Source organism: Equus asinus, chromosome 5 (genome assembly GCF_041296235.1).
Source record: "Equus asinus isolate D_3611 breed Donkey chromosome 5, EquAss-T2T_v2, whole genome shotgun sequence".
Lineage (NCBI taxonomy): Eukaryota > Metazoa > Chordata > Mammalia > Perissodactyla > Equidae > Equus > Equus asinus.
Window position 1 is genome coordinate 82,622,457 of NC_091794.1, and position 12,017 is coordinate 82,634,473.

Here is a 12,017-nt window from a genome sequence, read left to right on the forward strand (position 1 = left end):
GGCAAGTCTTTTCTCCGCCCTGGGCTTCAGTTTTTCCATCTGTAAATTGGATTTGATGTTGTAAGTCGTTTCCCCCTTCTCTTACCATCTGATGTTCCAGGATCTGGTCTAGGGTGGGGCGGGGTATCGCGGTGCCAGTGAGGTCTAGGAGGTGCCCCAAAGAGAAGGAAAGATGAGAAAAGACAGAGGTGGTGGCGTAGGCGGGGGCCAACCAAGCACGAGGCAGCAGCGTTCTAGGTCGGTGGAGAGGCTTAAGGGGTCCTCTAGACCCCGCCCTCTTGGTCGACCCCAACCAGGCAAACCCAGACTCTCCGGATTCCGCAGGCCCCGCCCACCATCCAACGCCCTGCCCAATTGGCCCCGCCCTCCCCATGGCCCCGCCCCGGACGAGGCCCCGCCCCCATAAGGCCCCGCCTCTCTCTTCGCCTCCCGCCAGCCGGGGTTTGGGCTTTGCACCCGGCGGCTGCTGAGAACCGTGGCGGTTGCGGAGCCGGCAGCGCAGGCGGGCGGAGCGGAGCTGCCCTGCCCGGTGGCGGGCGATGCCCCCGTGAGCCTCTCTCGCGGCCCCTCCCCGCCCCGCGCCCCTACTCCCTCGGAGTCCGTCGCCCGCCTGGCACCGGGCCGCGCCTACCGCCGGGTCCGCGGGGCGGGGTCCCGGGGCAGCACCTGCCCCGCCTTGCGGAGCCGCCTCGGCCAGCGGAGACCCCTCCCTGTCTGGACCCCGGCCCCACCTCCGGGTAAGTCAATAGGCATTGCTCGCCTGGGAGTGGACGTGGGGAGGGGGCTGCGGAGGTCTGGGGGTCCACTGGCGGAGGGAGGGGGGCTCGGGCCGTGAGGCGCCACGTAGGGATCTGAGTGTGCAGGGTCTGGGGGGGCGGGGGCCCGGGGGATGAGCACAGTGCGTGTGATGGCTCTGGGGTGGGGGCTGAGGTATGAGAGGGGAACATGGGGTGTTTGGGGAAGCCTGGAAAATGGGGTAGGGGACGCGAGAGTCTTGAGTTCTTTGCTGGTGCTCGGAGCACCTGGGGCCCTGGGTTTCCGTAGCATTGCCTGGCATGGCATTTTTGGAAAGTGCTTCACATCCCTCCTGGAAAGGGAGCTGGAAGGCTGCCTGCCTTTCTCCTTCCTGCCCGGGCCCTGGTTGAGAAGCAGCCACTCTTTCCTCCCAATGTGACACCATTGTAGTGCCCAGAGGACCCTCCACCCCATGAAAGAAAAGGGGTGGTGCTTACTCCAGCCCTAGGGTAGGGAAAAGGGGCTTCTGGGAAGCTGGGAAAGGCAGGTGGTCAATCCACGGTGGGGAGTCCAGGGTTCAGGGAGAGTTGGCAAGACCCTTGGTGGGCAACCTGGGCACCTTCTCTTTCAGGGGGAGGGTATCTTCACTGGCTGGCCTCCAGGCTGCCTGGACCTATGCCCATCTCACCTTCTCTGGACAACCCAGCCCTGAGGAGTGGGTTTCTTCCCGGTACCCTGGGCCTGGAAACCCAGGGAGGGCCCATACCTCCTGTGGTCCTGGATGGGGTGGGCAATGCCATACCTAAGGCCAGAGAGCAAGAGGTGCTGGCTGGCACTGCCACCTGGGGGTTGTTTGGATGTGGCCCTTCAGGGTTGGGGAGCCTGGGTGAATGTCAGCGTCCAACCTCAGCCCCAGGGGTGTTGTCTGGGTGTGGAGAGGAAGGCTGCTGCCCCTTTGGTCCTGTCCTCTGCCTATGATGGCTTCTTAAGTCCAGGGTCCTTGGGTTTGGGCCTGAAGTGGTGGTGAGAGAGCCTTTCTGGGCCAGCCCTGGTCACCAAGAGGTTAACTAGCCAGCCCCACAGTTGCTGCCAGCCACCAATTAGTCTGTAATCAGGCAGCTGCCAACTGTCCCTGGGGGCATGTGGGCAGCCTAATGGGGCATTCTGTGTTGAGGGTGGGGTCAGGGAAGGGGTCTATGAAACCTGTGCTTAAACCAAGCACCATGCTCTTCAGAGCCTATTTAGGGCTCACAGACCCCTTCCCTGCCCTCTATGCCGGGCTGCCTGGCTTAGGGACCTCTAGCCCTGTGGTTCGACACCCACCCGACCCTCTGCAAGGTATGAAGCCCAGAGTCAGGCAAACTTAGCTTCAAACTCAGGCTCTGCCACTTTCAGGCTGTGTGCTATTGAGGAAATCACTTCCCCTCTCTGAGCCTCCTTCAGTAAAACAGACCCACTTTCTAGGTCTGCCAGGAGGAGTAAATGAAATGGTGGATTTGAGCTGCTTAGCACGGTGCCTGGTACTCAGGGGAGCTCAGTAGATAACTGCTGAACTCACAGGCAACGCTGTGCCAAGGACTTGATGGGACAGGCAGGCAGGAGCCAGGTGCTGAGGCTGCAGCAGGGACCATGGTGTCTTCCCTTGGGGCATGTGGTCTCCTGGGCCAGGCACTGTCTCTGTCTTAACTATTTTCCCTCCCTCCCTCCTTGCTCACAGACCCTTCTGGTCTCTGGACATAAATTGGATTTTACTCTGCAGAGCCCAGGGTCGAACTGCTACTTTCTGGGCTCCCCCTATCCCTAACTAGGTGCTAAGCTCCGTGGGATCTGTCAGGGGTCTGGGTGATATCTGCAGCTGCAACAGCAGCTGGCCCTTTAAGGAGAGAAGAAAACAATTATCCAGCCTGGGCATTGCATCAGCTGGAGCCTGGAGGGTCCCTGGGGAATGGGGGGCAGGCTAGTGGTTGATTTCATTAGTGCCATGTGAGAACTCTCACCGGAGTCTGCCCCCTCCTCAGCCACAGCCTTCTCCCCCAGGCCACAGCAGCAGCCCCAGCCCCAGTGCCTCCCACAACCCCACCCCGGGAGCACCACCTTGCAGGACTCTGTGCACCCCCAGCCCAGTCATGGGCCTAGGCAGGGGAGGATCTAGGGAAGTGTCTCTCACAAAGGCCTTTTGTGACTTGAGGTGCAGGATATGCCTCCTGTACCTGCATGTTACTGACAGTGGGGTTGTCTGCCCCATTAGTGTTTGGCTGACCTGGGAACTATCTCTCCCACACTGGCATTTTGTTGACCCCGGGGAGGGGTGACTGCCACACTGGCCTCTCGCTGATGGTGGAGCTGTCTCCTACACTGCTGTTTTGCTGACCCAACAGGGGAGCTGTGCTGCCTGAGGCGGGGTGTGTGTGAACTGAGGGCACAGGGTAGAAACAATTGCGCCCTGGTTGGAGGTGAGCTAGTTGGGGACGGTGAGTCACAGGGGAAGAGAGGACACCAGGTACTTGGGCATCAGACAGACCTGGTTTCAAACCCCGCTTCCAGGCTCTGTTACTACTTTAGCAGGTAGCCTCAACTCCTCTGGAAAATAGGAATAGTTGACACCCATACTGGCTACCTGCATCTGGAAGGCGCTTGGGGGATTAAATGTAGGAACTGGATGTTGGGCACCCAGCCCAGGACTGGCAGGTGGAGGGCACAGACTCTATGATGATTCTCTTCTCTTTGCAAGTTTGGGCTCTTCACACCTTGACCTCAAAATGTCTGGACAAGAAAAGGAGGGTTGGGGAGGAGTGAAGAGAAGGGGAGAGAGAGTGCAGGGCCCTCCTGCCTCTGTTGCAGGAAGATGCATTCAGACGCCTGACGTACCAAGATCTATGAGCCAGGCAGCGCTGCCCCCATGGAGCCTGCATTCTAGCCAGGAGACGGCCCGGAGCAGGTAATTACATGTGTGACGTGTGTTGTAAGGTGGGGTTCAGGGAGCCTAGGGTGACAAGGAGTTGAAGATGCAAAGAAGAAGGGATGAGGAAAAGGAAACTGTGTGCTAAGGCCTTGGTGATGGTGGGAACAGGCCTGGTGTGGTGGGGGAGGCCAGCAGTGGTGGAGAGCGGGGAGAGAGTGGGCAGGTGTCAGCACAGCCAGGCCCGACTTCCCTGGTCTAGAAAGATACTGGACTTGGGAACTGTCCTGAAGCCAATGGCAGTTCCCTAAGGGTTTTCAGCAAAGGAGGCGGGGTCCGATCTCCAGAGAGTGTGGGCTGGGGTCTATGGCCCTCAGCAGAGCCGTCTCAGGAGTCACCTTTTGCCCTCTCCTACTCCTTCCCTGTGCGCAGCCCTGGTGCCCAGGGAGCAGTTTGTTTGTGTGGCACGCCCCAGGAGGGAGGGGGCCAGTCCCAGTCCCTCCAGCTCCCTCTCTCTGGGCCGAGGTGCCTCTCAGCCTTGTTGACGAAGATCACCCCTTGGGGCCAGGTTCTCCTGACCTCCCCAAAGAGCCAGAGGGCAAGAGGCAGGGCTTTGGCACCAGGCTGCCCTATGTTCACATCCCAGCTCTGCAGTTCATGAGGTGGGTGACCTCTGGGAAGGCATACCCGTCTCTGAACCTCAATGTCCTCGACTATAAAATGGGGTTGATGTTATCTCTCTATGGGAAAAAGAAAATTCAATTCCAAATGGAAATTGCAAAGCCCTATCTCAACTTCAGTTGGCAGTTTTATTCTATCACTGACACCTACTCTGGGCTAGGCCCACGGCTGGCTGGGGGTGGGGGCAGGGCTGGTTTCCTGAGTCTGTGGTTGCACAGGAGCCTGCACATAGAAGGCCCCACACTTGGTTTAACGTTCTGCTGTCACCATCTTGAAATTCTCAAAGATTTTGAACAAGGGGTCCTGCATTTTCATTTCGCAGAGGGCCCTGAATATTATATAGTCCCGCAAATTGGGTAGGGATGGCAAGAGCCAGGGAGGGACACAGACCTGCAAATAGTTCCCAGGTGGAGGAGGTGGAAGGTGGAGGGCATGACTAACTGTCCCAAGGTGGGTGGGATGTTAATAATAGTAACATTTATTTAGCGCTTACTGTGTGCTAGGTTCTCTGCTCAGCACTTTACAGACTCATCTTCAAACAGCCCTATGAGGTAGGTACTATTATTATTGCTGTTGTATAGATGAGGAAAGTGAGGTTAAGTTTTTTGGCCAAAGTCACACAGCTATCAAGTTGCAGAGCTGGGATTCAAACCCAGGTTGTTGGACCACAGAGCGCCTGGACCTGGACGAGGGAAGTTTTCATTCAGAGGAGGGGCCCCCTCAGCTGGTCTGAAGGATAACTCTGGAGTTTGCCAGGAGGAAGAAGCTGTTGTGGGGAAGGGAGGGCTCTCAGCTGGGGAGTGCATGATGCTTGGCCAGGAGAGGGGGAGCCAAAGCTGGATCCCTCCCAGGGCCGAGAGAAGTAACCCTTGGCTTTCATGGCTCTGATTTTCCAAGCTCAGAGCTCCTGGTCACTCTGCCCTCAGGCCCTGTTGCTGCCCTGATTCCTCAGAGCTGCCTGGCCTCTCTTCTCCCTGCCTGACCCCCTCCTCCCCAACTCGCAGGTCATCACACTCGCTCTCTCAACTTCAGTGATCTCTTCTGGGCTCAGGACCTGCAGGTCTGACTGCTTCCTGGACCACCTTTAGATCCATCACAATCAGCCTCAGGTCCCAAGCCAGGTTCGCAGCTCCGCCTGCCGGCACCTGCTCTGCCTCCAGTGTCCCCAGCTCATCTCTGTCACCACCACCCACCCACTTGCTCAAGCTGGAAAGTTGGAAGTTCTCCTGGACACCACCCTCTCCCTCACCCCCACATGGCACAGCCGGTCCTCAGCAAGTCCCGTTGGTTCTGAATGCCTCTCTGAGTCCGTCGTCTCTCTCTCTGCCCACTCCCCCATTCCAGGCCACCATCAGCTGTCACCAGGACCCCTGCAACAGCCTCCTAAACTGGTCTCCTTACATTTCTGTTCGTGCCCCACTTCATTTCACTTTTCACACTGCAGCCAGAGTGAACTTCTAGAGATAAATGTTTCATTGTATCATTTCCCTGCTTTAGACCCTTCCAAGACTTCTTGGAATAAAAGCCAGACTCTGACGTGTTCTACAAGGCCCTGTGGGATCTGGAACTTGCCTACCTTCTTGCGTTGTCTTGGACCGTTCTCCCTCTGCCTCTGCTGCAGGACCTGCACACGTGTTCCCTCATCCTGGAATGCACTCCTCCTCCCGGAGCCCTGTTAACTCCTACTTATCCTTCAGATAGGTACCAGCTCGCACATCATTTCTGCAGCAAAGCCTAAAAACCAGAAAGTAAACACCGCCCCCCTCCATAGAGCCTTGTACTTGCTTGTGATGCTCATCGCACTTGAATTGCTTTTTCCTCGTCTCTCTTTCTTGCTAGCCTGTGACCTCTGTGGGGTCAGGAATCCTGTTTTTGCCCAGCCCCGGCACATAGTAGGTACACAGTGAGTTGTTCAGTGAATGAAAGGAACAGATGAATCGTTGCTGCAGCGTCCGAACTGGCCTCCCTGCCTCCAGGCCTGCCTTCTCTGGTCCTTTCTCTCTACAGCCCCAGAGCGATCTTTCTGAAACACAGAACTGATCCTGTCCCCCGCCCCGCTACTTAAAATACTTCAATAGCTCCCCATGGCTGCCAGGAAGCCTCAGCTTCTTAGCATGGTATTCAAAGCCCTTGGTGATCTGCACCCGCCCGCCTGTCCAGCCTCATCTGCCCTGCTCCCCCACCACACTTTGAACTCCTGGCAGTCCCTCTAACGTGTCAGGCTGTTTTGTGCCTCTGTGCCGCTGCACTTACTGTTCCCTCTGCCTGGAATGCCTCCCCACGCCTGCTTTGTCCCTCTGGAGAATGTCCTTCATTCTTCAAAACCGGCTCAGCTGCCACCTTTGCTGTGAAGCTCTGAGGAACCCTCCCAGCCCTCCCCATACAGTTCGGCCCCCACTCCCTCCTTTGTGTGGATGGAGGCTGCGTCTCTTGCTGCTCATCTCCTGTTAAACTGAGCTCCTCCAGGGCAGGCAGAGTGATCCTTCTTCTTCAGGATTCTTCATCTTTGTGCCTCCAGCTCCCGGCTTCTCCCTTGTCTTAATTAGGTCTTTGCTTATATATAGAAACCCACTCAAGCTGGCTTCAGTCATAAAGAAGGGTTTATTATGAGGACACGAGGCGTTCCTGGGAACAGAGGGGCAGAAAAATCGTTAGGCTTGGAGGCGGACCTTTAGGCTGGGAGAAATTGAAGCAGCCATTCTCTGCACCTTCCTGGCTGCCTTCACCTTTCTATCTCCGTAGACTGGGTTTTCTTTGCTTTTGCAGACGCTGGGCCACCTATAATTTCTGTATTGTGTCCCTCGGTTCCAGCCACATTCAGAGATAGAACCCAGGACTTAGCAGATCCAAGTCCAACTTCCAGGAGAGGATCTGATTGGCTCTGAGTGGGTCAGGTGCCCACCATGGTCCGATCAACTGCAGCCTGCTGGGAAGGAGCACAAAGTCAGACGTGCGAACACGGCTCTTGACCCCCTCAGAGAAAGCGAGGATCTTTGTTATCTGGGCAAGTACTTTAAAGGACATCTAGTAGAATCCTTAGAGTGCCAGGGTGGGCCTGGTCCCCAGCCCAGCATCTGGACAGCACCTGGGGAAAACGGACCTGGTGTTGTGGCTTAAAGGGGAGCAGCAATGCCCAGGGCAGGCTCCGAAGAACCTTTCAAATATCCTTCAGAGGGGTGAGCAGAGAGAGAGGGAGAGGAGACCCTGAATTTTCTCCCCGCTCTTTGGAGTGGGGAGAGAGGGAAGAGGAGGGCATGAGGCAGGCAAGACAGTTCTCCCTCCCAAAATCCTATTCATCCTCAAAGACTTAACCCGTTTCCTTTCCTCAGTGAAGAACCATGCCGTGCCTACCACCCTTTCCCCCAATCAGCTGTTCTTTACCTGCGTTGCTTCTATTTTTTGTACTTCCCTAATAATAAACATTTTTGAGGACTTCCTCTGTGCTAGACGCTATGCACATGCATTGTTTCATTTAATCATCACACCCTATAAGATAGGTACTGTCGTTATCCCCATTTTGCAGACAAGGAAACTGAGGCTCAGAGAGATGACATTTATGGGCTAGGGACACGCAGCAATGTGACTCCAGAGTAAAAGCTCTTAACCTCAGCTACTTATTCACTTGCCTGTTTGCCTTTTGGGATTGTGAGGGCCTCACAGGCGGATACTGTGAGGATGGAGGTTACCATCCTCCCTCTGCTCCCCACTGCCCAGCACGGGACCAGCCCAGAGCAAGGGCCCCTGACTATGGGATGGATGGATGCAGGTGGAGTAGAAAAGGCATCTCAGGGGGGAGTTGAGGGCTCCTACTCATGGACCTAACCTGTGTAGCTGTGTGACTCTGGACAAGTCTCTGAACCTTTCAGAGCCTCAGTTTTCTCGTTCCGACATGTGAATGATAATTCCTGCTGTGAGGCCTGTATTCAATGGTGGGTGTGAGGACAATTTGTAAATGGGAAAGAACTGAGCAATTTCTAAGAATTGTTATTACCAGAATGGACTATGGCAACAGGGTGCCAGCTGGCCACTGTGCCCAAGCTCCTGCAGGAGACGGGCAAGCCCAGGGCTGCCCAATGTGGAGAGAGGCACCTTCAGTGAGACCTGAGATGACTTTCCGTGGCCCGTGGACCCACCCTGATATCACACTGGCCCACACAGTGGGAAAGTTGGTTCCCTTTCACCTCTGTCAAGTCCAAGGTTGTCCCAGGGAGAAGGTGTCTGTGAGGGGCTAATGTGTCCTTAATAACTCTCCAACACTTGTTCCCTTCCCCTTTTTAGCAAAGAGATCTCGTCTGGCAGCTCCATGTAGCTAAAATTTAATAATATAGCTTTGTTTCTACTATATTTATTTTACTCACATTTTCTGTTTATTAAAAGTGATTTTGGCTTTCCATTTATAGTAGTAACATAAAGTTTCTATTTAAAATAAATGTATTCAAAAGTGTCAATTTTGAGAAAAGAAATAATGAGCAGTACAGGAATATGGAGACTTGGCAGAAATCGTTGAGAGGCACAGAGTGTCAGTGGATAATGCAAAACTGGGAAGTGGTATGGGGATGTCACACATGTGGACCATTGGCCTGGACAGTCTTGAAGATCCCTTCCATCTACCTGGGACATTTGAGGGTCTCTTCATGCTGTGCCAGCCTAATCCTCTCTCCTCACCTCGTGCCCTGGCTTGGGCTTCTTTCAGAGAATTTTGCTGTGATTGTCCTGCAGACAGAAGAATTTGTGCCACTGTCCCCTCAGCCTGCTTGAGAGGGGGCTTTGGAGTTGGGGAGTCTGGATGAGGACAGGTTGCCCCCTTTCTTGCCTGTTTGCCTTGGGGCACTCCTGGGTGGAACAGGAGCTGCAGACTCCTCAGTTCTCCTGGTTCCCATGCACAACACAGGCCTCAGGGCCTCCCGGAGGGCTGGAGTCTCTGGGAGTGCTGACGCTGTGGGAACTGCAGGTGAGGGCGAGGCTGTCTCTGGAGTCTCATGCCCCAGAGCTTTGGGGTCTCAAAGCTCCCCTTTCCCCTGCTCCCCCTTTCCAACGTCTTTGTGCCACTGACTGCCTGCCCCTGGGGTTTGGGCAGCTACCCCAGGAGGCCTCAGAGGACACAGAGGATTTATCCACAGAGCCCGAGACCAGGGCCAGGCAGGAGGGAGGGAAGTCTGCCTGTCCTCTCCCCAGTCCCATGTCCACAATGGGAGGGCAGGCTGGGCTCCAGGGGGGCAGGGAGAGGGGTGGGAGCCTGGGTAGTGTGGGGCGTGTGCCTGTGTATCCATGGTGAATGTCTGAGGGTCTCTGTGAAGGCATATCGTGTGTGTGCGTGTGTGTGTGAGAGAGGTTAAGTTTGCATGCACATGTGTGTCCGTAGTGAATGTAGTTCTGAGTGGTATGTCTGATGGTCTCTGTGAGAGCATACTGTGTGTTTGCACACGTGTGGGGTGTGTGATGTGTGTCTGTGATAAAGATATCTTTGCTGATATGTCTGAGGTTCTCTGTGAGTGCGTTTTTGTGCAGCATGTGAGTTTGTGCATGTGTGGCAGGGTGTCTTGTGTGTCTGTGTGTGATATGCATGTGGGTCTGTGGTGAACACCTCTCCATGTTATGTTTGTCTGTGAGGCATATTGTGTGTGTGTGTGTGCTGTGTGTCTCGGTGGCCTGCGCGCTGGGCGTGGTGTGTGCCTGTTGTTTTGTGTATGTCAGCATCATTGTACAGCGCTTGATGGCTATGTAGTGTGTCTGAGAGGCCGTGTGGTGTGCACGCGGGTCTTTGTGCCCCAGAAAGGGTCCGGAGGGCGGAGGGGTATGCGGGGGATGCGGTGCGCGTCTGAGGGCGGTGTCTGTCTTGGTTGGGGCCGTGAATGTGCTAGGTTCCCCGGAGGGTCTGCAGGGCAGGCGCGGGGCGCAGGCGGCCCCTTCCGGCTTGGCGCGGGCCTGGTAACCGGAGCCCCTTCCCCCAAGAAATATTGATGCGGCCGGCGCCCTGGCGAGGGGAGGGCGGGGAGCGAGCGCCGCCGGCCGCTGTCCGTGGTGCTGCTGCGTCTCTCCCGGCAGGGGCGTTGGCACTCAGGCTGAGGCGGGGCTCGGAGGAGAGACGTCCGCGTCCACCAACACCCTCAGCGTGGTCCCTGCCTCCGAGGATGAGCTAGCCTGTCCCTACTGCCTGTCTGTCAGTTCTGCCACCCCATCTAGGAAGGGGGCACAGGGACCAAATGAGTATTTGGGGGTCCAGAATCCCTCAGGGCTAGGTTTACCTGGGACAGTCCTAATTTATACCTGCGATCCTGGTGTGATTGTTGGTAGTGTGCTCACTCTTGAAAAGAGTCCCAGTTGGATGATAAATTCTTTACCCCCCAGCAATAAGGCTTTGCTCCAAAGGCCTCTTCTCCCACCTTCTCGGCTCCTCCCTGGGGGTTCTGTAGCCACATGGGTGTGCAAGTGCTGTGTGTGTTTGCAGGTGGGAGGATTGTCCTTCTTGTACCAGCACTGAGTTTGGAGCCCTCAGTGCCTTGGGATCCTGCTGCAGCCCAGACCCTCCCCCGGGGATCAAGCCCCCTTCTCCTTTCCTTTCAAGCTGTGTTTTTTTTCAGACCTGGGCCTCCTTTGCCCTCCCACATCCTGGGCTGGGCAGGCCTCTCCTTGGTCTCTATGTCAGGGTGTGGTAGGGCTTCCAGGCTGGCTGTGTGTGTACTCAAGGGATGTTCTCTGAGTTCTCCTACTTTTAACCCCTGGTGCTCCCTCCTTCAGTGGATTCCATCTTCCTCCCACTCCTAACTGTGGGTATTACCTCTCGCCCTTTCCTCACTCTGTCCTCTCCTCCGGGCATTCTTCCTTTCCATACCCCACTTTTCCCTCTGAGGAAAAGACCTAAATCCTACCCACTCACACTGCTCTCCTGAGCTCCAGTGAATCTGCTTACCTGCCTAACACCTGCAGGTGGGAGCTGCAGTATCATCTCAGACTCATCACATCTAAAATAGGGACTCATCTTCCCCTTAAGCCAGCTTTTTCCTCCTCAGGCTCTGCTGATGGTACCATTCACCCTTCCTGTAAATCATCTTGGATTCTCTTTTTTTCCTCTCCCCAACTTTGTCCCATTGCTAATTCGAGGCAAGCCCCCAAGCCCTCTCATGACTCCTGGCCGCCCCTTTCCCCTTTCCACCTGCTCTTTCTGAAGCTGTGTGGCCCTTCCCTCTGCCTCCTGACTGCTCTCAGGATTTCTTCTGATTCTGCACTCAGTGTCAGATTGACCTCCGTAAAACATTACATCCAAGCCATGTCAGATTTCACTCCCTTCAGGATTAAAGCCAAGCTTCTTAGCCCTATATTCAGAGCCCTTGACTGGCTGTTCCCAGCCTACCTTTCAGCCCCCTCTTCCGCAATTGTACTCAACTTCTGTTCCAACTTCACTGCTCCATTCGCCATCCTCTGAATATAACATTTTCTCTCTGGACCTTCCCAGTACTTCCCATCTCTTTGCTGCCACCTCTGCCTCTCCAAATCTCACCTATCTTTTGAGATGCTCTGCAGTGCACTTCTCTTTAATGCCTTCTCTGTCTCCTTATCCTGAAATGTTCACTCCTGAAGAACAACCAGAGTATTTTATCTTTATCTCTCAGTGCCTTGGGTGGCCCGTGGACCAGCAGTGTGGGTATCACCTAGGAGCTTGTTGGAAATGCAGAATCTCAGGCTCCACCTGGGACCCGTGGAG

General features: G+C 55.4%; 1 protein-coding gene across 4 annotated transcripts in view; it reads left to right on the top strand.

Moving 5' to 3' along the window:
* The first annotated feature begins 421 nt into the window (after positions 1-421).
* RIMS3 (regulating synaptic membrane exocytosis 3) overlaps positions 422-12,017 on the top strand; it is a 38,737-nt gene continuing 27,141 nt past the window's right edge. For 2 of the 4 annotated variants that reach the window (XM_070510224.1, XM_070510225.1), the window contains exons 1-2: positions 422-737; positions 3,577-3,673. The gene's annotated coding sequence lies outside the window, so the exon portion shown is untranslated. The remainder of the gene's footprint in view (positions 738-3,576; positions 3,674-12,017) is intronic. The other 2 variants (XM_044770476.2, XM_070510222.1) reach the window with 2 other exon arrangements.